Raw genomic sequence first — 21,755 nt, 5'->3', positions numbered from 1 at the left:
CCACACAAAAACTTGGTTGAATACATGAAACTAAAAGCATACTACAATGAAATGGTGGAGCAGAAAACTACACTTTCATAATCATACAAGAAAATGGCCAAATCCAATATCAAGTATTTAGTCCCCTAGCACATAAGTAGGAAGGTTGAACTAGTTTCAGCCATTAGACAGATCCATTATGTTCAATAACACGCAAAAAGCAGGAAAATGCAAATTATTTTTCTATATAGATATCACTAGAAGTGTTTTTTCACATAATACTGCCATCTGTGTTCTTATCAAATGGGACATTGCACGATACAACTTATATAATATACAAGTCGCAACCATTTTGCTGCTAAATTCCAGGAAAAAGAACGCTGCAAAATGTACACATTTCACACTACGCTGTCCCATATTCATCACCCCAGGATCACATCTTACGGTCTCATCTTACTACAAAACTGAAAAGGTTTTCATGACACTTGCATGTTAGCATTACATTATTGCTATCATCCATAGACCATCTTAAACTAACATAGACATCCTGCTACATAGAGTTCACTGCACAGCATTGAGTAAATAATGGACAGTCAGGCTAGGTATGCAATAAGAGCTATCTACTGAAGATAGCTGGTTGCTTGACAGTTGTATGTAACATGTGTAAAAGGCAAATTGATTGGCACACTGGCAATGTAAAATAAAAAATCTTTGTAAAAATCATTACACACATTGGAAAAGGTTCTGAAAAGAGTAACAATGGGGATCTATGCAATGGCGCTATCCGCTGAAAATATTTTGCTTGTTTTATTTATGTACAAATTGACAGACTTGCAAAAATAATGTTTCTAAAAATCATTAGCGATATGGAAAAGGTTCTGAAATGCAAAACAATGGGCTTGAAATGGCGCTGTCTACTGAAGATAATGTAAGTAAAATTGATCAGCAAACTTGCAATATATTTTTATAATCTTTGAAAAAATCATTACATACAGGTTTTGAAATGGGAAAGCAATAATATTATTCAATGTATTTAATGGTGCTATCTACTGAAGACAGCTTGACTGTGAAGTTATGCCATAATATTATGAGACTAAAATTGACTGTTGCACTTGCAAAATAAATTTAAAAAAAAACTTTTTAAAATCATATACACTTACAATGGTTCTAAAATAATAATAATAATAATAATAAAAATACAATGGTGTTATCTACTGAAGATAACTAGGCTGCTGTATTCATGTAACAAGTGTAAAGTGACTAAAATTGATCAGCACAATATTATTGCAAAATATTTTTTGTAACATATTTGTGTATATCATTACACACTATGGAAAAAGGTTGTACAGGGCATATAATCAGCAAACAGTTATGCTATCTACTGAAGATAGCTTGGCTGTATACAGCTATATATGATAGAAAACAATTGCTATGAAACTGATCATCACACTTCATCTTCATCTTTATTGAGTAGAGTGCATCCCTCAAAGATGAGTATTGCTGTACCTTGAATATTAACATGGTGAGGCGTATAAAAGTGCTAGTGACGAATGACTTGCTAGTGTCTTGTTAGAAGGGCTATTCCAATTATAATCTACACACCCCTATAGAAGACATGACCTTAATCTCCCAGTGAGTGTAGTTGAGTATAGTCAACAATTCAATAACCCCCTTTGAAATTCACATCCCCTGTATAGGAGATTAAGGTCATGTCTTCCATAGGGGGTGTAGAGATTTTAACCAGAATAGCCCATTACAGACAAGAATTAACCAACCTGCCATTTAGTGGAGAGAATTTTAGGATGCCTGTAATTCAAACATGTTGAGCTAGAATTGATTGACACCCTTTCAAGTTAAAATGTTTCTGAAAATCATTAAATACTGTGGACAAAGGTTATCAAAGGATGGTGAAATGGGTAATAGTGTCGTTGTCCTGGGATAGCTTGGCTGCATACAACACACAAGTGTCTGTAATATTGATCACTATTTTCAATATATGCGAAGGAAAGAAACAAAGAGCAATATAGTGCTATATGCTGGAGATAACATGGATGCATAATATACACAGCATGTTTCTGTGAACCTTCACAAAAGCTTTTTATGGACACGCTTTTATAAATATAAACAAAAAGGGATAATGGCAAACTAAAAAACTGCTATCTACTGAAGATAGCTGCCTGACTTTTTAAGTTGTAGTGAGACTAATCACTATTAAAATGAATTCCCCATTTTTTGCGTAAAACAATATACAATGAAAAAATGTGTAATTTAATCTTGAGAATCAGGCAGAAGACATTTTATACAAATTATGTATATAGTTACAATGTTTGAAAGACTAAAAGTGTATCAAAATAAGCTAACCGGTTTGAAGCTTTCACTCAGTCGGGTGACATTTTATGAAGCATAACTATGTTCGTAAAATCTATGTGAAGAAGACGTTTAAAAGATAGCATGTTAACATTTTTCATTAGCTACCATCAAATCACATTTTTGCTTCCTGGCTAAGAGCTACAAAATGATGCTTAATGGTAACATGACCCCCTATTAAAAATCGCTGTTAGATGCAACTTAATATGGAAAATATTGATATCAGAAGAGAATATGATACTGCTATACAATACATGTTTCCTCATCATCCTCATCAGAGCACCCAGGATTTCTACAGTCCTGGCTTTGTAAATGCAAAATGTTGTATCTTTTGTATCAATTTCCTGGATAACTTCCTAGCACCATACTTCCCTTACCATTGGTCCATTATATCGCTTCCTATTTACATCACATGCAGAAAAGGTCATAGTACTGATACATTTTTCGCAGTTAAGTTTGCAAATGATTTGAAAATCCAATCTTACGAAAAATTCGAGCACAATACTTACTGGAAGTATTTTGGGTCTCTTAATACTATGCAAAAATGCAACAAATGAGAAAGAACCAAATTATCCCTTGCAACAATATGGTCAATTTTATCCCAGTGTGGCAAAATACATCAATTGAATCACAAAATCTAAACCAAAATTACAACTACTCACTACCTTTTTCGTAAATCCCATAAGCCTTTGCGAGTACACCTAAGAACTTGTCTTTTGACATCACGCCAACTTACATAGTGCAGTAATTATGTTCGACAAACAATGTGACATCACATGACAAGTTCTTAGGTGTACTCGCGAAGGCTTATGGGATTTACCAAAAAGGTGAATATTGCAACTTGCAATAATGGCAGCCATCTTGGATATACAGGCAAGGAAAACATTTAATTAATTATCTCCCATAAACAGTTTTTAAATTCATCCAAAACTTGCATAGCGAATAATTTAATACCATTATCAGGCAGCATCTTGGATGTACAGAGGGAAATCCCCAGATGTGGGCTATGCGTAGGAAGTATTTATATCATCATGGAAACGTAATGGTCATACTATACCGAACTACCAAAGTGAAAGGAAGTATTATGTGAAAGTTATTGAAGCCTCCTTCACAAACAAGACCAGTATTCACTACAAGTATACTAGGTAAAACGAATTCACTCCCACTGACAGAATCAGTAATAATTGACAGACTATTTGAGATGGACAGATAGATAGATGGCTAATTATACATGAGTAAACTTCATCTTCACTATCCGTTATACCTCATTAAATCCCCCAAGCAGTAGCAGACTATTATTACTTGCTTACTCTATCTTTCAATCTATCGTTTTGCCACATTTGATGTGCATCCTCCTCAGGAAATCACTCCAGACAAATACACTTCCGACACAAAAACTAGTTTGGAAAACTTGTCAGGATAATAGGCGTACATTTCTGTCTATCTCTTTACCTTTTGTCTTCACTTCCATCACTGCATTAGTGGGAGTAAGTTAAAAAAAAAGCCGGATGTAACTTGCAAGATTGCATGGAAAGTTTAACTAAACAGCTGGGTAGACGATATTGTAAACTTTAGTCAACAAACAAGTACGCTTGTAGTATCTTTCCCAAACCAGAACCAACTATCAAGCTTAAAGCCATATTAAAACATTTGCTGAGAAGAATGCCCTCAATTTTTTTTTAAATTCAGGTTTTTACACAATTGTAATGTACTTTAGTAAACAAAGATTCTCTGCAAAAATCAAGACTTTAGGTGCTGTAGTTTTGTCAAAATCTGTGATTTTGAATAAATCGTCGGAACAGTCATTTTATTATTACGATAGAAATTTTAGTCAAATGCGTATGTGTTGTTCATAACACAGTACTACGTACACAGTGTTCTGGACACATACACACACGCCAGAGGATCGTACTGTATTACAACCGCTGGAGTAACATGCATTGGCGCTATTAGTAAATTCCCATTTTCTTTGCTTTACCTCACTTGTTCGGCTCAAAATTAAAAGGGGACATATCTGACAGTAAAAGCTAACATTTTATGGAGAATAAATACTTATCTATTTTTAAAGAAATGTTATAATATGGCTTTAAATAAAAAGTTGCTTAGAAACGCAATTCTTCAACTTACAATGTAATTGAATCTCATTGTAGAGGCGGTTAAATCAATGATTTCAGGTTCAATTCCATTTCAAGCATGCACTACTTGCGATACAACCTTTCAATCCATTAACTTCTATTAGCAAATAAGACTCTTAACATGTCATATCAAAAATTCAAATCATCAGGATATATCCATCTTATTAGCTAACATCAGAACTGTTGCTGTTGATTTAGGGAAACATTCAGAATCATCCGTAAAATAAATTCATTCTTACCAGAAGTATGAGTGACAGATGGTATATATTTGATTTGCGTATTTACACTCAGCTGCATAATTAAGCCATATTTCATTTGATATCCTCCATTACTCGTACATGTAGGCCAATTTGAAACAGGAACTGAAATCAGCCTGGTCTTGTCTTGTCTTGTTATTCTATTGCCAAATTAAGGGTTTTTTAGCTCATAAACTGGACAGATTCTCTCAACAATTACTAAAACAAGGCTAGCCTTGTTTGTACTCTCGAGCTTGTTTCTATGTAGATTCTACATATAATATGTAGATTATATTATGAAGGTAAAAATTTTGAAATGTCGAATTAAAAGATACATTTGAATAGAGACAGAGACTTTAATTAGCATCCTGAATGACAATATTAGTGGTCAAGTTCTAATGACATGTTAATCAATTCCACCTGTTGGATCATTCAATTAAGGTTCAAGCTTGGAGAGTTTGGTTTAAGGTACATTGAAATTCTTAGAAGTAAAGGTATATACATGGAAGTCCAAACATTCTTTACAGCCTGGTAATTAAATTTATAATGCTAGATGAATATTTTTTCTAATTATTCTAGAAATATTATCACACATTCCCCATTTATCCCTCAAACTATTTTCCCCACGTGCCCGAATACCTCAAACTGTTACTAATCACTTCTGATTATTATGACAGTTTTCGCATGTTGGATTTCATCCTGTGTTTGTATGGAAAACGCTCAGCTAAATCCTTTTTAACTGGACTCACTCAGCAGCTTTTAGCCGGGCTTTTAGCCACCCACCTACAGTTCATTTTCAGCGTACCGGATGACTCTTGACATGGATTTGAAGACAAGCATATACACACAGGTTTCAAAGCTTATGACACCTCCATGCCGTTAGAGCAAGACACTCAGGAAATCTGCCATTACTAATAACGCTACAGGGGTCATTTGCTGTACACATGCCCTATGGCTATATACTGGGAATACTTGTGGCTGTCATGTATATTTTATGAACTGTATAGTGTCCACTTCTAATAAGTAATGTCAGCCTGGAAGCGATATAATGAGTGCTTGATGTCAGAGGGTGCTAATCTTGCCTTAGGAAATTGCTCAGTAGTCTCGGAAGAAAAAAACAATATTCTAACATTTAGAAAGTTAACTTTTGAACACAAATTATGACAATTCTGTCAGTAAATCCTTTTATACAAAAAGATTTTCTCATGAAAGATACGGATATTGCAGAAACAAAGCAGTTCTCGGATTATTATTTGTCACCAAACATATTAAGTGCAAAAATTTCTATTGCAAGACATGTATTCCCAAACATCCTGTTATGTATGACAGCCCTATTGTCTTTTAAATTTTTTAAAAAGAATATATCGTCTCTCTACTTTTAATACAAAAGATGGTAAGGCAGAGGGAATAGGAATATGGCTTGTAAGATTGTACATTATAAACTCCCTTGTGTCTGGTTGCATTACCGGCTTTCCCTTCCAAGCCCACATGGCTCATCAGAATTGATGGAATAAGCTTTGCAAACAAAATGTTGATGATTTGATTCAAAGTTTACAAACACTACAAATTATAGTTTTCCCTTCTTTCTTCCCATTAGTAAGTGTACCCCATATATCCCCAATGGGACCCAACTGGATGCCCACAGCAGACAACGGTTGCCTATTTCAATGTGGCAACAGTCAAAATTGTAAGCAAAACGGACATGAGATTGGAACACTGCTCGGACATTGAACGTAATGTTTTTTCTGAGGTATGTTTTTGGATCTTACTTGCACCCATGCAGTACTGTTCCAGAGAAAAGGGCACAAAATATATTTCCCAGTGCAATATGTACATTTTCACATGAAAATAACTAACTTTGGGTTAAAAATGGCAACAAAAAATTATTTCCATACCAGGTTTTGAAACATAAGGATATGGACTATCTTAATTGATATCAAATACAAGCACTATATGTGAAATCTAACAATGTATTATTTCCTAACAGGAAGCTATCTGAATCATTTCAGCCTACTTGTAATGACAATATACTAGAAGTTTAAACTTGAAGGGGCATTTCGTGATCCACAGGCTCATCCCCCACTTTTCTGAAAAAAGTTAAGATTTTTATACCACTGGAAACCTCTACATAATCTTTATGTACAAAAGAAATCTTGCAGATTAATTCATTTAACAAAAATATCATCAAATTTGAATTACGTTCTGGTGTACAAATACTCATAATCATGCTTAACTCGCAAACGCAAAATGGAATCAACTGAAATACTTAATTCTTTTATATTATGCAGTGATGTCAGTCAGTATTATCAAAAATATCTTCAAGTAACTGCAAACTTTCTGAGAATATACCTTTTCCTCCACATATGTACAAACAAATTGATAAACTATAAACTGGCATCTATTAGCGTGTTTCTATTGAGCATCCAGAATTTTTCCAGTGAAATTGTTCACCGAGTAATAGCGGAGAATAACGGCTAACGGACAATTTCTATTGGGGACTGTTATCCAGAAAATAGAAGCAGCTGTGGCCCGATCATCAAACTTGCTGGCGAAAGGTCATATCTCAAGTCATTGCATATCATTGTGGGTTGACCTTGGCGGGACCCACTACGGATCGTAAAGTTTAACTTTAATTTAAATTTTAACATTTTACACATTAATAATGGTACTTGTAATGGTACCTTCAAATGAATTTACAAGATAAATCCGTCCACGCTACACAGAAGAGATTAGCCTACAGAGATATATTTAATTTTGATGTTTGGAAACTATGGTCTGTACCCTGTAACTGCTATTGCTATTGTTCTGACCAACATTAAAATGACCATATTTCTGGAATCCTAAGTCATATAATGTTGTCATAAGTTTTCATTGAAATAAAGCTCTGAAAAAATAGCATAAACAATAAAATGTGAAAAACTGAATTTTGATTTTTCTCACCAAACAACTCATTTTGCTTGATCGCATCACATATTACATATTATGGTAATTATTAACCCCCTGATCACTACCTGCCAATCTAACATTGCTTCTGATTGGTCAGTTACATGATATCTTCATTTTAATCACCAATCAGAATAGAGCTTTGCAAATAATTCACCAATTTATTTTGTGAGGTGAAATTATTCTAATAATGTTGCTGATTGGTCCAATTGATAATGAAAACCTCTTTTTGACCAATAGGCAGGTAGTTCTCACGGGGTTAAGTGCCCCTTCAGATGACTTGTAAGTACCTGGGCACTTATTAGGTCAAATATGGTACATATATCTATGCCAATCCTTACATGTATAGCTTATAATATTAACAAATGACCTTCAGAATTTTAATTATTAATAACTAATAACTAATAAAGTCAATCAAGCTCAAACTCAAATCAACCTCAAAATGTTAATTAATGCACTATACATTTTGACAATTTTTTATAACATCACAAATTCCACTATTTAAAGCAGGGTAAAATAATAAATTATCTTGACTTGACCCTACTTGGACATCTTATAAATGATATAGAATAATAATTAATAGTAGATTTATTATAATGAATATGGTTATTTTTACAAAATGGCAGTGCGAAATCAGTCATGCAGAATGCATTATTTTCATGACCTTCACTTCACCCAGCAATGAAATGACACACCGAAAGGTTGTATAAACATTATCTTTTCAAAGAGACATTTGAAAATATAATTCTGCCGATATCAGATGCAAATATTTCTCTTCTGTCAGAATACTTGTGTGCAATGGCATGAAGTTTGAATACATACATGGTCACTGGCTGAGACAATGTTGACATAAAGAACATTAAAGTTATGGAGTATTGAGCAAATAAAAATCAAATATTTAATAAAACTCTGTCTATTTGAAATAGAATTAACATTTCACATAGTATTCAAACTATTAAAGGCATATTAATGTTTGGAAATGATGATGTGATCGAACAAAGAAATAAAACATTTGTCTCATATTAGTTTGTAATATGGCTACATAAATCCTTAAAATCATTTGTATTGTACTATTCCAGCATCATGACAACTATATTAACCTCAAAAATCCAATGTCCAATTTTGATATAGTTTTTGATTTAGACACTAATATTACTCAAGAAAACTGATATGCCTACTACTAGAACTAGCGATTCAATTTAGGTTATATGACAAAAAAGTAATAAGGTTGGTAATCTAATCGTCGCATAAATCATGTTTGCTGTCCAAAGTGGTCTCTCACACACCAGTGGTAATCATCACTGATATGTGGTAACTAAATCTGATAAGAAGAGGAATTGACAACACAACACCAATATGCTTCAATATTTTGTAGACAAAGACCGTATTCTCGATGTTACACAACTCGTCATCAATTCATTACATCTCACCAAAATTTGATATTCTACTACCTGTAAAAACATTGTCATGAAATAAAACGTAGGCACACAAATCATAATCTATAGTAGATGACCAGATGCTAATTGATTACTACCATCACATTGTTAATTAGGCAAACATAGTAATTACTACAACCAGACAGACAGAAACGCATGCAACACACCAAGGACACACAAAGCTAGTTGATGGTATCTCCACAGCAACTGTTGTCATGGTTATTCCATGGTCTTTCCTGAAGTGCTATTGAGATGTTGGTAAAGACAGGTGGTAGTATACAAGATGAATTTTAAAAAAATGCATTAAGCATTTAAAAGATCAAGAAAATTCAGTTTCTTTGTTTTTTTAGATATGCCACATAAATAAATCAACTTTAATCACAACAAAATGAATCCCAATCTACAAGATTCAATAAAGGGTTGTCTTTCATGAAACATCTCCTTGTTATATCATTCTACAGTTTGCCTTACACAATCCGACAGTACAAATACTGTTGATTAATCAAAAATCAATTTGCACTGTTATGCAATTTTAGACATTCTCTTCTTGTATCAATACAATGCTAAAATAATAATTACATTATGTAAAAAATAATGATATGAGTATGATAGGATAAAAACAAGCCTACGTATGTTGCTGTCCCATCAGTAACTGTCCCATCAGACTGGTGATTAATTAGGAATCAATAATTGCTTCTGTTACACAATTTTAAGTATTCATCTCTTCAACTATCAATACTCTACCACTGTAGGTTTTCAATAGGGCCTTCGACAGAACAGTGCATACAGTTTATACACTAATGTCACAGTGAATGTAAAAATGCCCAGAAAATAGCATCTAAATTGAATCAGAATTTACAAGATATTGAAAAGTGTCCGTAATTTATCAAACAACAGTTACACCTGCATGCTAAATATATGGATTTATCTAAAAAACTGTTAATGACATCCTACTCATTTTGCTTCCAAATTTTAATTTTGTTCTCCTTTGCCAAAAATGATGAAATAATTATTAGCAACATACTGTCAGGATGTTTTACTGGTTATAATAATGACATAAAAGCCACTCACTATTGTGGCTGTTTAACTGTGGTGTTCGTTGCAGGATTTAATAGCATTGCTCAATTTACCGACAGGCACAATGAATTTGGCCGATTCTAATTTGATGCAATTCGGGACACATGTAACTTTACAAATAATTATCTTAAACAATTATGTTAGAAAAATTTACTAAATTCATTTTAAAAGATTGTACATTGTGGCTTTAAGCCATGCTTGATGGAACCACATGCAGTGGAATCTCACCAACCTTAGGAAGAACTAACACCTATTGGAAAAGGGCAAACATACAAGCTGGAAAATCCATTACATTTTCCCTTTGCTAGAGGCTTGCAATGATCTGATGATGTCATTCTAGGATATATGCGATATCCATTTTGAATAAATAAAATATCGTCATGGTATTCCTGTATGCCAGATCTGCTGTTCTGGAAAGAGTTGCGATAAATTTTGCTTACCAATGATATTTAGTGGTATTTCTACTTACTCATCACAAATATTCAAGGGAGTAATGTTCTTAAATCCCATGGTAGCACCTTAAGTGAACTGTCTCTGCATATTTGAACATTATAAAAATTACCTATGACAATTACTTTCTTTCCAATATCTATTGCATGTTGTGTCTCCAAATGTTCCCATGAGGTGAATAATAGACGGGGATAAGTAAAGGTCACATAGAGAATAATGGGTGTCTCCTCATACAGATGAATATCAGAAGAGATGATGTTGAAATGCTATTGTAAATATGACAATTGAAAGTGCATTACAATTATATCCAATAAAATGTTTATAATTCCCATAAATTGCATTATTAATTAACTCAACTTGAACTCTTCCAATAAATCAGCCACTCTCTCCATTCAAATTATGTGACACACACAATTAGCTGCCAACACTGCATGAAAGCTTCAATTTTTTATTTCAATCCGACACAAACCCGAAGTAAAATTAGCAATTTATACTTCCTGTAATATAGATATGAAAACTACCAGCAAACTTTGTTCAGGTGGACAATTGAATACCTAAGATGACAAAGGGCCTAACTCCATCAACTCTTTTTGAGATATTAAGAAAAAACTCCATGGAGTTGGACCTTTCTTCCATGCAAACCATGATTTAAATGTACTTGGAATACTATTTAGAGAGCGGATCTTGGGCCCCTCTTTTACACACAAGGAAGAACAGTCTGCAGGCAATAAAATGCTGCGTCTAACTCATTTTTGTAAAATGGTGGAGTTGCACATTCTTCTTCGACTCAAGTATTCAATTGACAATTGACAATGACATGTAAAAAAACTATGTATGTTAAAATTAAAGAGTTAAAGTATGTAAAATCAAAAGTTTCTTTACCTTTTGTACAGCTATCTTCAGTAGAAAGCAATTCAGTCATACATGTAGCATGTAAAATCAAATGTTTTTTACCCTATGTACAGCTATCTTCAGTAGACAGCAATTCAGCCATAGCATGTAAAATCAAATGTTTTTACCCTATGTACAGCTATCTTTAATAGACAGCAATTCAGCCATAGCATGTAAAATCAAATGTTTCTTTACCCAACAGCTATCTTTAATAGATAGCAATTCAGCCGTAGCATGTAAAATCAAATGTTTCTTTACCCAACAGCTATCTACAGTAGATAGCAAGTCAGCCATACTGGATAACAATAAAATTATGTTACATACCATATGATCTAAAGTTGCTTAAAACCCTGGTGTAAAGGAATTAGTATTTACGATATACTGGAAGAACCTCAGTTAATTAAAACCTTGGGAGTTAGTAGTTCATTGTCAGTATGAACTCATGTAGACAGCGCAACATGATGTCCAGATTGAAAGGTTACAACCTTGGATGTGTGGATGACGTATGTTCAATCATTAACTCTTATTAGTTGGTGTAAAACTATCTTCAGTACACAGCAGGACAACCAAAAGTGTAGTGAAAAAACTCTTAGCTAATGGTAAGCTATCTTTAGTAGACAGCACAGAAACCTTATGTTAGCACATCACAATATCACATGGGTAAAAAAAAATCCAGTAAATATAGAGAAGGTGACAAAAAATAGTTGTCATTCAGTAAGTCACAATCTCTAAAATCTGGGTAAAACATGAATTTCAGTCAATACATAGCTATCTTCAGTAGACAGCAAGACAATCAAACAAAATGCCATTCAGTATGCAGTAATGCAACAAACTCGCACAAGTCTTAGTAAAAACAGACTCTTCCAGTCAATACAGAGCGATCATCAGTAGATAGCAAAGTGAACAAAAAATGGTCATTTAGTAAATCACAATCTCCTGAATCTGGGTAAAACCATAAACTACAACCAATATAGAGCTATCTTCAGTAGACAGCAAAAAGTCTGGGTAAGATAACAAACTCTTCACCCAATACAGAGCTATCTTCAGTAGATAGCAATGTGACAAATTATAAATGTTAGTAAGTTACAAACTCGCCAAGTCTGGATAAAAATTCTTGTTAGTCAATATTAAGCTATCTTCAGTAGATAGCAAGACTATCAAAATGACATTCAGTATGTCACAAATTCCAAAGTCTGAGAAAAATCATGAGCTCTTTCAGCCAATATTGCACTATCTTCAGTAGATAGCTAAGTGACAAAAATGTTTATGACATAACATATGTCACAAACTGTGGTTAAAATGAAAGTAAACCCTTTCACCAAATGAAGAACTATCTTCAGTAGACAGCCAGCGGGACAACTTAAATTCATGCGAGTTGAAGAAAAACAACCAAACATTTCCACAGGAACTGCAATGTTTGTATAGTTAGCTACTAAAAATCATTACTAACTTCCGTGGCAAATGTGCATAAAACGTTCATTAATATTGATTTGAGTCTGTTCATCGAACATTTTATTTTTGCAGAATACAACTTGATCGAGCAAAATTTAATGATTAAAATACTTCACTAGAACAGATAAAGGAACACTAGTTCACCTATCTGATTGTATACAATTGTAAATATTTGTTTTTTCAACCTATGCTAATCTGCCTTGCACCATTTTCTATGCAAGAACCATTACACAGTCCTTATTTGATATGCGCTATCATGTCCCACGTTGCAACCAAATACCGCTACACACACACAACCCGATAACACCATTCAGCTAGAGTCAATACACCACCCATACTCCCTCCTGGATAACAACTTCTCCCCCTTGCAGGGTTTTGTTACTGCCATTTATTCTCCCTACATAGTCTATGCAATTCAACAGACTGGGCTAATTGTTACAGTTTTATAAAGGTGACTACGGTTTGAGGATAGGATGTTCAGGTTCCTACGATCTGTACGTTAAACATAAACATTGCGACCCCTTTTAGGGGCATAATGTTAAAAGTGACAAGCCGTTAGCAGGTTGTGTATTGAAATGCCCTGGGCAATTCCTACTCTTTGCCCTAATACTAAACTGATTGGACAGTCAACAATTATTCTTAAAACTTAACCTTCTACAGAAAACATTGAGACTCATGGACAACAATTTGTCCAAAATATCTATATTTTTCACAAACGGTACCATTATAATAGTTAATAGCACTAATTCTTTGAATATATTGACTCTATCTTTAACTACCAGGATAGAAATTATATGCCTACCTTTAAAATTCCTTACAAACATTTTGTGTCATTTGCTAGTGTATAGCGACAGAGTGAACACTGTTGAAGTACTAGTATTCAGATAGTTTAAGGGAAAGTTAAATCATGTTACGAAAATTATACAATCATCTTCACAAAACAGCACTATTATTTTGCTTGAAAACTTCATAAAAAATATCATAAAATAGAATTAATAAAAAAATGTTGTGATCCATTTAGTAAGAAAATATATTTACATTCAACCTTCAATCTTGAAGAAAAATAGAAGAAAAATGAAGTGGGAGATATTGGTTCAAAGTATGAAACCATTGTAATTTTATTTCTATCTTTAGCAGAATGGTCTTTAAAAGCAACATTGACAAAAACACTTGAGCTGTGTTTCAACATGCTCTTTTGAATTGACTTGCAATTCATCACGAGTGTAGACAATTCTTTTGTGACATACGGTGTTAAAACAACCGACTTGAAGGCACAAAAGCAAGCACAAACATTAGTGACATTTACCTTGACATATGACGCAACATGCAGAGCCTTAATGTAATAATGAAAGTCAAATTTATCATATGTTTCATGATGTGTTGCCATAACATTTCTGTCTAACAACATGTATAATTACTACTCTTTGTAATCGAACAAGTTGTTTCCTTTCATAAATCTTTAATAGCAATAAAACAGAAGATTGAAGATCATATCTTGTTGTGTAAGAATCACCAACAATTTACCTTTGTTCAACATTGTTGCTTTTATATTAAGGGAGTACTACACCCCTGCCCAATTTTGTGTCTATTTTTGCATTTATCTCAAAAATTATAGCGCATTGGTGACAAATAAGATATGTATATTATAGGGGCAAGGAGTACAACTATTGCACTGGAAATTTTATTTCAGCACAGACAACAGTTGTGGAGTTACAGTCAAAAATGAGGGAAAACCAATATTTGATCAATAAATCAATAACTACTTGCCTTGAGTTGCTGAATTTTTAGTGCAGTAGTTGTAGTCCTTGCTCCTATAATATACATATCTTACTTGTCACCAATGTGCTATAATATTTGAGAAAAATGCAAAAATAGGCACAAAATTGGCCAGGGGTGTAGTACCCCCTTAATTTATACAGGTATGTGGCAGTTTCCCAAGTTCATTTTTGACAAATGCACTTTTCTGATGAAGCAAGCACAATAAAGTCTGGATGTGACTTTCTCTTTATACTGGCTAAGTATATTAGTACATTATGTCTGCATTTAATACCTAACATCCTTCATTTCAATATATTCCTTACGACAAGTCGAACTCATCCATTTTAAACAGTTCACTCACTCACAGCAGGTGCTTTGATCAATACTCTTAACTGAGATTCTACTAAAGCTGATAGAGTCACCTCCCTACTAACATATTCCATTAGAAAAGCCAGCTAGATTTCAAAATCAAGCTACTAAAACCTCCACTGATAGTTCAACAAGAACCCTTGCAATTCATTATGCAACATTTGTATCACATGCACCCCGCATACAATGGTGCAAAACCTCGGCATCGGAAATCTAATCGTTCACATTCGCCCGAGTCAAATGGTGTTAAGTTCTTTCTACAACAAAATATGTGCGTACTTGGCAACCCAGATACAAATGTCTGTTACCGCGGGTCGGTGCTCTCTTTGCTATGTGCTGGTAATCAAAGATGATAATAAAAAGTTAACTGCAATGAAAGAAATAATGATGAAGACAGAAGGGATGATGAAAGAAAAGACCAACCAAAGTGTGTTGTCTGTTTCTGATGGATAATTGAAAACTATAAAGGTCTACTGGCAATCAGGAGAGCATTTGATTCATTTGATATGAAAATAAGACAGTTAATGAGCAAGAGGTACATTCCATTCACTGATTTTATACGAGTTCATGACCAATCACTGATCTAGTGAGCTCTTCTCAATGAAATGCCTCTAGTGACGAGATATACAGTTCCAAGATGATGTAAAACGGCCGTTTAAGTTGAGCAAGATGTTGTTTGTAAGTGCATCCTTAGTTAATTGATACCACTTGAGCTTCAGTAGCTATACATGGCAATGATCATGAACTCTTGACTGAGATGTTACACACACATGGGTTCATGCTGTAGACTAAGACCAAGAATGAGAATCCAACATCTGTACATATGGTGATGACGGAGTAACTGATTGAACATTTCACTTGAGAAATGTCAAGTTCATCTGCAAACGGTCCAGCAACAAAGCACAACATTTCTTACATCTATATCTGTTCAAATGAGAGACTGTTGAGAATATACTTTCATTATTTTTCTTTTTAAATTCTCCCAATTGCAATGATTAAAATGAGCAAAATATATCCACAAGTGGCGCATCCTCTCAGTCATATATGCAATTCCGTTTTTGTACCTCAAAAGGACAGTCAGGCAAACTTGTATCAAGTCTAGCTAGCCTATTTCCCTAGTTGCCTTGAGCTCAGCTCACTGCACATGTACAAACCAATATACATGAATGTATTGCCAACCAATGTTCTTGACATTGTCAACATGTTTGCCATTACTTCCATACCTGATATGATACCAGTGCCTCGTTTTGTATGGGTGATACCTACTACACATCCTTGATTCCTTGTCCTACTAGTTAGTAGATGGGTTTCCAATGGTTGCATGATCATATATTTGATGTGTATGGAATTAGGGATGTGTGATAAAACATCTGCCATTCAATAGCAACATTTGAATGAGCATCTTTAATTTCAAATGCTATGCATATAGAGGTATTGTTTCTATGTTACACATCTTAAATTTCAAATGCTAGGTACTGTTGTCTATTTTATATGTTTGTTGATCTGAGCTTTCAAATCCAGGAATATTGCACTGACCTTGAATCTACAATCCTTATCCTAAAACAACAATGTGGTGATTTTCAACACGTATGGCAACCAAAATCACATGCAATAACATGCATGCTACATCATGACTTACATCAATATCTGGGCATCAATATACACTGCAACACTGTTATGGTGTCTATGTTGCACTAATATACCATAACTGTCATAGTAATGAAATACATCCGCCTAAAATGAGACTACTAATTTATCTAGTAAGCTTTTTAAGTCATATTAAGTTTGATAGCGGACAGTCGCCATAGGTGTGCTCATCTTACAAAGATATCCGCATTTATAAAGCTTCTGATGCATCGACGGCCGTTTATGTAGCACTTCCTTTCCGGTCATCTTGCATTGACCATGTAAGCCTACTCCGAGAACCCGCATACAACACCCAGTTTCGTATTACACCCCTTAGGCTTTCATAACGGTCACACAGTCCTGTCTGGACATAGCTCGTGCAGGACGTGCACGCTGTCCATCTGACGATCGATGCAGAGTTATTAAAATTGATTGTTTAGTTGACCCTTGCATTTCAATCGCTCAATTGGAAACCTGATTTTCGTATGCCGGCTAGCCGGATGGATGGGATGATCATTCAGTGATCAAGCTAGTCCCAGTACATATGGTTAGACTATTCTACAGCACCTAATCACAATCCATTCCAAATGGTATTTGCATGGAACAACATCGCCCCTAATTGATTATCAAGACTTATTTGTGTCAAGAATGACGTTAACAGAAGGAAATTATAAGGTGTTTTGTTTCTCAAACTGTTATTTTACGGATTTACTTTAATCTAGCCATTTCAAGCTTCCATTGCAGATCAATAATTACAAAATATGTACGTAGTATACAATTTGAGCTGGTTGTGCAGTTGCAGCTTGACGTGAAATTTATATGACAACAGACAGTGTGGGTTAATTTTCATCATTGTGTTCCATGGCCAAACAAAATTGGCAAATTGAAGAACAAATGAAGCATTGATGAGATCACATGTGCATCAATATAATTGATGCTCAGCTCTGATCAGAATAGCAACATATGCACAAATCTTTACTCACAATTACTCCTTGTAACATTGAGGTGGTCAGTCACATCAAATCATTAGTATTTAGTACGCATTTAAGGATACACTATGCTTTGTTGGTTGAAGTTCAATGAAATGAAATGAAATGAAATCGATTTTCATTATCTTAATCAATATAATAATGACAAATAACATTTTGATGTTTTGCAAAAGTTCTACAAATCATATACTTTGAAAACTTACTTGATTTATTGTTGCTGAATAAGTTGTGTACGTTTTATAAAAGTGTTTGTTGTGTCATCGCTTTTTGCCAGTAACTCGAACCTACAAAAGTATATCTAGGAATGTGATATTTGAATTCTTGTACACACTCACTATGCAGTACACACTCACTATGCAGTTTGCAGTGGGTTAAACTTGATCAAAGATGGCATAATACTCTATTAATGACTGTTTTCAAATGCTTAAAGAATGAATATCCATCATACTTATCTTCTCAATTTGATTTTGTTCATGATAACCATAATCATATAACTAGAAATCATACTTCTAATACATTGATTGTACCAAAATTTAAATCAAATTCAGGTCAACGTACTTTTCATGTCAGGGCAGCCTATGCATGGAATTCTTTGCCACCGACAGTAAGAGCTCAGATGGAAAATATGACTTTAGGCCAATTTCAATCAAAAATTAAAGAAATTTAGGCCTGTCTTTATCTATATTTTATTCATTTACTTGCTTGATTTTTGTATATAAATATAATTATTGTATTTCTGTATTTTGAATCATGGTATTTATAATTATCTTGTAGTTGATGATACCATTATACTTATTTGTAATATATTGTAAATACATTGTAAATACTGTATGATACATGTACTTTGTAAATATTGTGTATCGTAATATATTTTGTTGCCATATAACATGTATCAATGAGGGCCTGCTTGAAAAGCAGTGCTTGTCACTGAAGCAGTATAACCCTCAATAAAGAAAGAATAAATAAATAAATAAATATGAAATGATCAATGCAATTTTTGCCAAAGCTCACTACTATTTGCAAGATGCTGTGAACTACTAAATCGCAACAGTTTAAAATAATTGCTAACTTAAATTTTAAACATACAAAAATGACCAATCTTTGGTACTTGTCTACATCAACTCTCATGACATTCTTGGGTTCTCCACATTATGCAACACACTAACATTTCCTGTTGTGCACCTTATACAGTTTGATCGGAACTAAACTGACAGACCTAATTTGAATCGTGATGCTACAGAGTTACAGAAATTAGGACTTGTATAACATTGAAACTGAAAGAAAAGTGATTGCTCTGTGTGATATTAACCAATCTAAAGTCAATTGTAAATCTGCATGCTTTTAATGTTTAACATCATATTAAAACAAACAACCTTATTTTCAGATGCCAGTGCTTATTTATAACCTATTAAACTCTACCATGTGAGCAAGGAATTCTTATTGCAGTCTAGCTATGGTTCATCAATAGTAACCTTACAACACGGTTTCCTTACAATGAATAGAACTGAAGAGCCTCGGAGTTAACAGCAAGCTACTCGGAATGACGACGACTTGAATTCTAATAAGCAACCGCCATACGTGACTGCATCAAAGGGAGAGACTTGAACACCAATAGGTAATCATTTTATGAATGGGAAAACCCATGTCGTCTGCTGAGAGTCTCGCAAATATTGAAGGTATTCAATACAAAATATTGGTGAAATATCGCAAAAGCTACTATACGTGACTTCCAACAACGTACAAGTGCTAAATATATTTATTAATCTTATGTGGACAGTAATAATTTGCTATCATTTGGACAATGATTAATAATTTGCTATCTCCAGTGGACAGCAATATATTTTGCTAACTTCAGCAGACAGCAGTGGTTTGTTACCCTAAGTAGACAGCAATAATTTGCTATCTTCAGTAGACAGCAATGTTCTATCTTCAGTAGACAGGAATTATTGCAAGTATATCTGTTTTTTGCTGATATTTTCAAACATATACCCCTCTGCTTTTTATTATTCCTGTATCCAAGTATCCAACGAATTATTGTAAGCAGATGCATCAACCATCCTCTGTGCATCTTCCTCATCTGCAATTCCTAGCAACTAGATACGCTTTTGTACACATTATCTAATCACTATTGAAAAGGTTGAGTATTTTGAGGCGTATAAACAGTGATGTTTGGGTCTGTAAGTCTCTGCATACAAACAAGCAAATAATGCCTATATATGCAATCCCTCTAGGATAACAAAAACAAGTCTAGCACTGTATATAAGCTTTCTTTAGCTTTCCCTTCAAATGTAGTCCAAAATATTCAGTGTGGGTCTGTATAAATGTTTTTAGTGGTATTTAAAAGGTCACTATATTTGGGTAATAGCAAATTATCTTGAATGAAGAGATTTATATGTTGGGAATAGACAGTCTATGATCAAAGGTATATTTTAAAACTGGTCAACAACACTCAATTTTTGAACCAAACAACATTACAAAGGACAAAAACGACATTGTCAACAACATCTAGAAACACTGGAGAATCATCAGCCAACATCATTACACTGCTGATGACGAAGAATGGTTTCTCTGAAATATTCCGTTCAAAAAGTGAGTTCTTAAAATATACCTTTGAAGCAAATTATCTGTTCCACTACTGCTTCGTTTAGGGGAAAAACAAATACATTTGCCATGCATTCTGTCACTCTACCTTGTTTTTTACTACCGTATGTCCTTTTTTACTCCAAGTGTATATCTTCAGCGTAACATCGATTTTCAAAACATGGCAAATAGTATGCTTGCCTAACACATCAATTTTTGGCAAGAATTCACAAATCAATTTAGCTATTAGATAATTATTTACTAAAGAATCAATCATTCCCACATTTATTTTTCAGGAATCAAGATGTATTCTCGCACTATGCTACAAATTCATAACCCTATGCATGTGAACAGACAATTCAAGATTAAATACTCATCTTGAATGGTTTGTATGGGAAAAGGACACCTGGAAGACCCACCCTTACCCACATGGACATATCAAGGAGGATACCAGACTGGAGGCAGCAGATTTCAAGACTCCAGTGCAGGACAATAACCGTTGGAAAATCATAGCGGTCTGAGGAACCCACCCACTTTTAATTTTGAGCTTCTCAAAAGCATGCTGCTTCCACCATTTTCTCTGTTCATATTTCTTCTTTTAAAATTCCCATTTTGTACTATTGTTACAAACACAGCTGATGGAAGTCCATACTGTAACAGCCTTCAGATCTCTTTACACAGCCGCTCATTACCATCTAATAGCCATAAAAACAAATACAATAATGCACTCTGAATTGAGTAGCACTTTAACAACTACTTATCTATCATTATCGGTGAATCAAAACAAATGCCTAAATTGCTCATTTCCAAGCTTTCACAGCACTCAAGAGCATTATTAAATGTCATAATTTGCTTCTAGAAGCTTACTAAATGCAAATTTCTTACCGTAAGTGCAGGATTTTATCTTAATGAGAAAGCCAAAATTTGGTGGCAACCCCTTTTCTAACAGTGCTTGTGGAAAAGGAAGATTCTGGGGGGTCAAACCCCCTGAAGTACAACAAAAAAGACTTGAAAGTGATCTTTGTTCTCTAATAAACTTATTATCTGTATAGTTTTCCTAAAGCATTCCAAAACCCGAATATTATGAAATTTCTATATAAAAATTTTTAAAAAACGGAAATTGAGGCAGGAGGATAGGAACCAAACAATTAATTTCATACAGCCTTATCACCTTTTCTTCCCCAACCCAGAAAAAAAAATCATTCTACATTATTTCTGTATTAGCTTGAGCCATACCAAACTGCAGTGCTAGACAAATCTCATTTCATGATTAAAACATTAAAAGAATGTCTGAGCTCCAAATCCACTTGGTATTGCATTGCATATTTTCACACAATATCATTTGGAGTATGCATATTGCACATCATATTTTTATGCATGATGTTAAATTTTCTAGATTATCCATTGATAAACTGTAAATTTCCTATATTTAAACTGTTTTCCTGCTAAAATGTCCTCCCCACTAAC

General features: G+C 34.0%; 1 protein-coding gene across 21 annotated transcripts in view; it reads right to left on the bottom strand.

The window, feature by feature from the left end:
- Positions 1-21,755, bottom strand: part of LOC140138118 (CUGBP Elav-like family member 2) — a 229,497-nt gene that overhangs the window by 112,089 nt on the left and 95,653 nt on the right. The gene's annotated exons all lie outside the window — the stretch shown is intronic.

Source organism: Amphiura filiformis, chromosome 17, assembly GCF_039555335.1.
Source record: "Amphiura filiformis chromosome 17, Afil_fr2py, whole genome shotgun sequence".
Taxonomy (NCBI): domain Eukaryota; kingdom Metazoa; phylum Echinodermata; class Ophiuroidea; order Amphilepidida; family Amphiuridae; genus Amphiura; species Amphiura filiformis.
The sequence above is the reverse complement of the archived record's forward strand: the minus strand, read 5'-3'. Positions and strand labels throughout refer to the sequence as shown.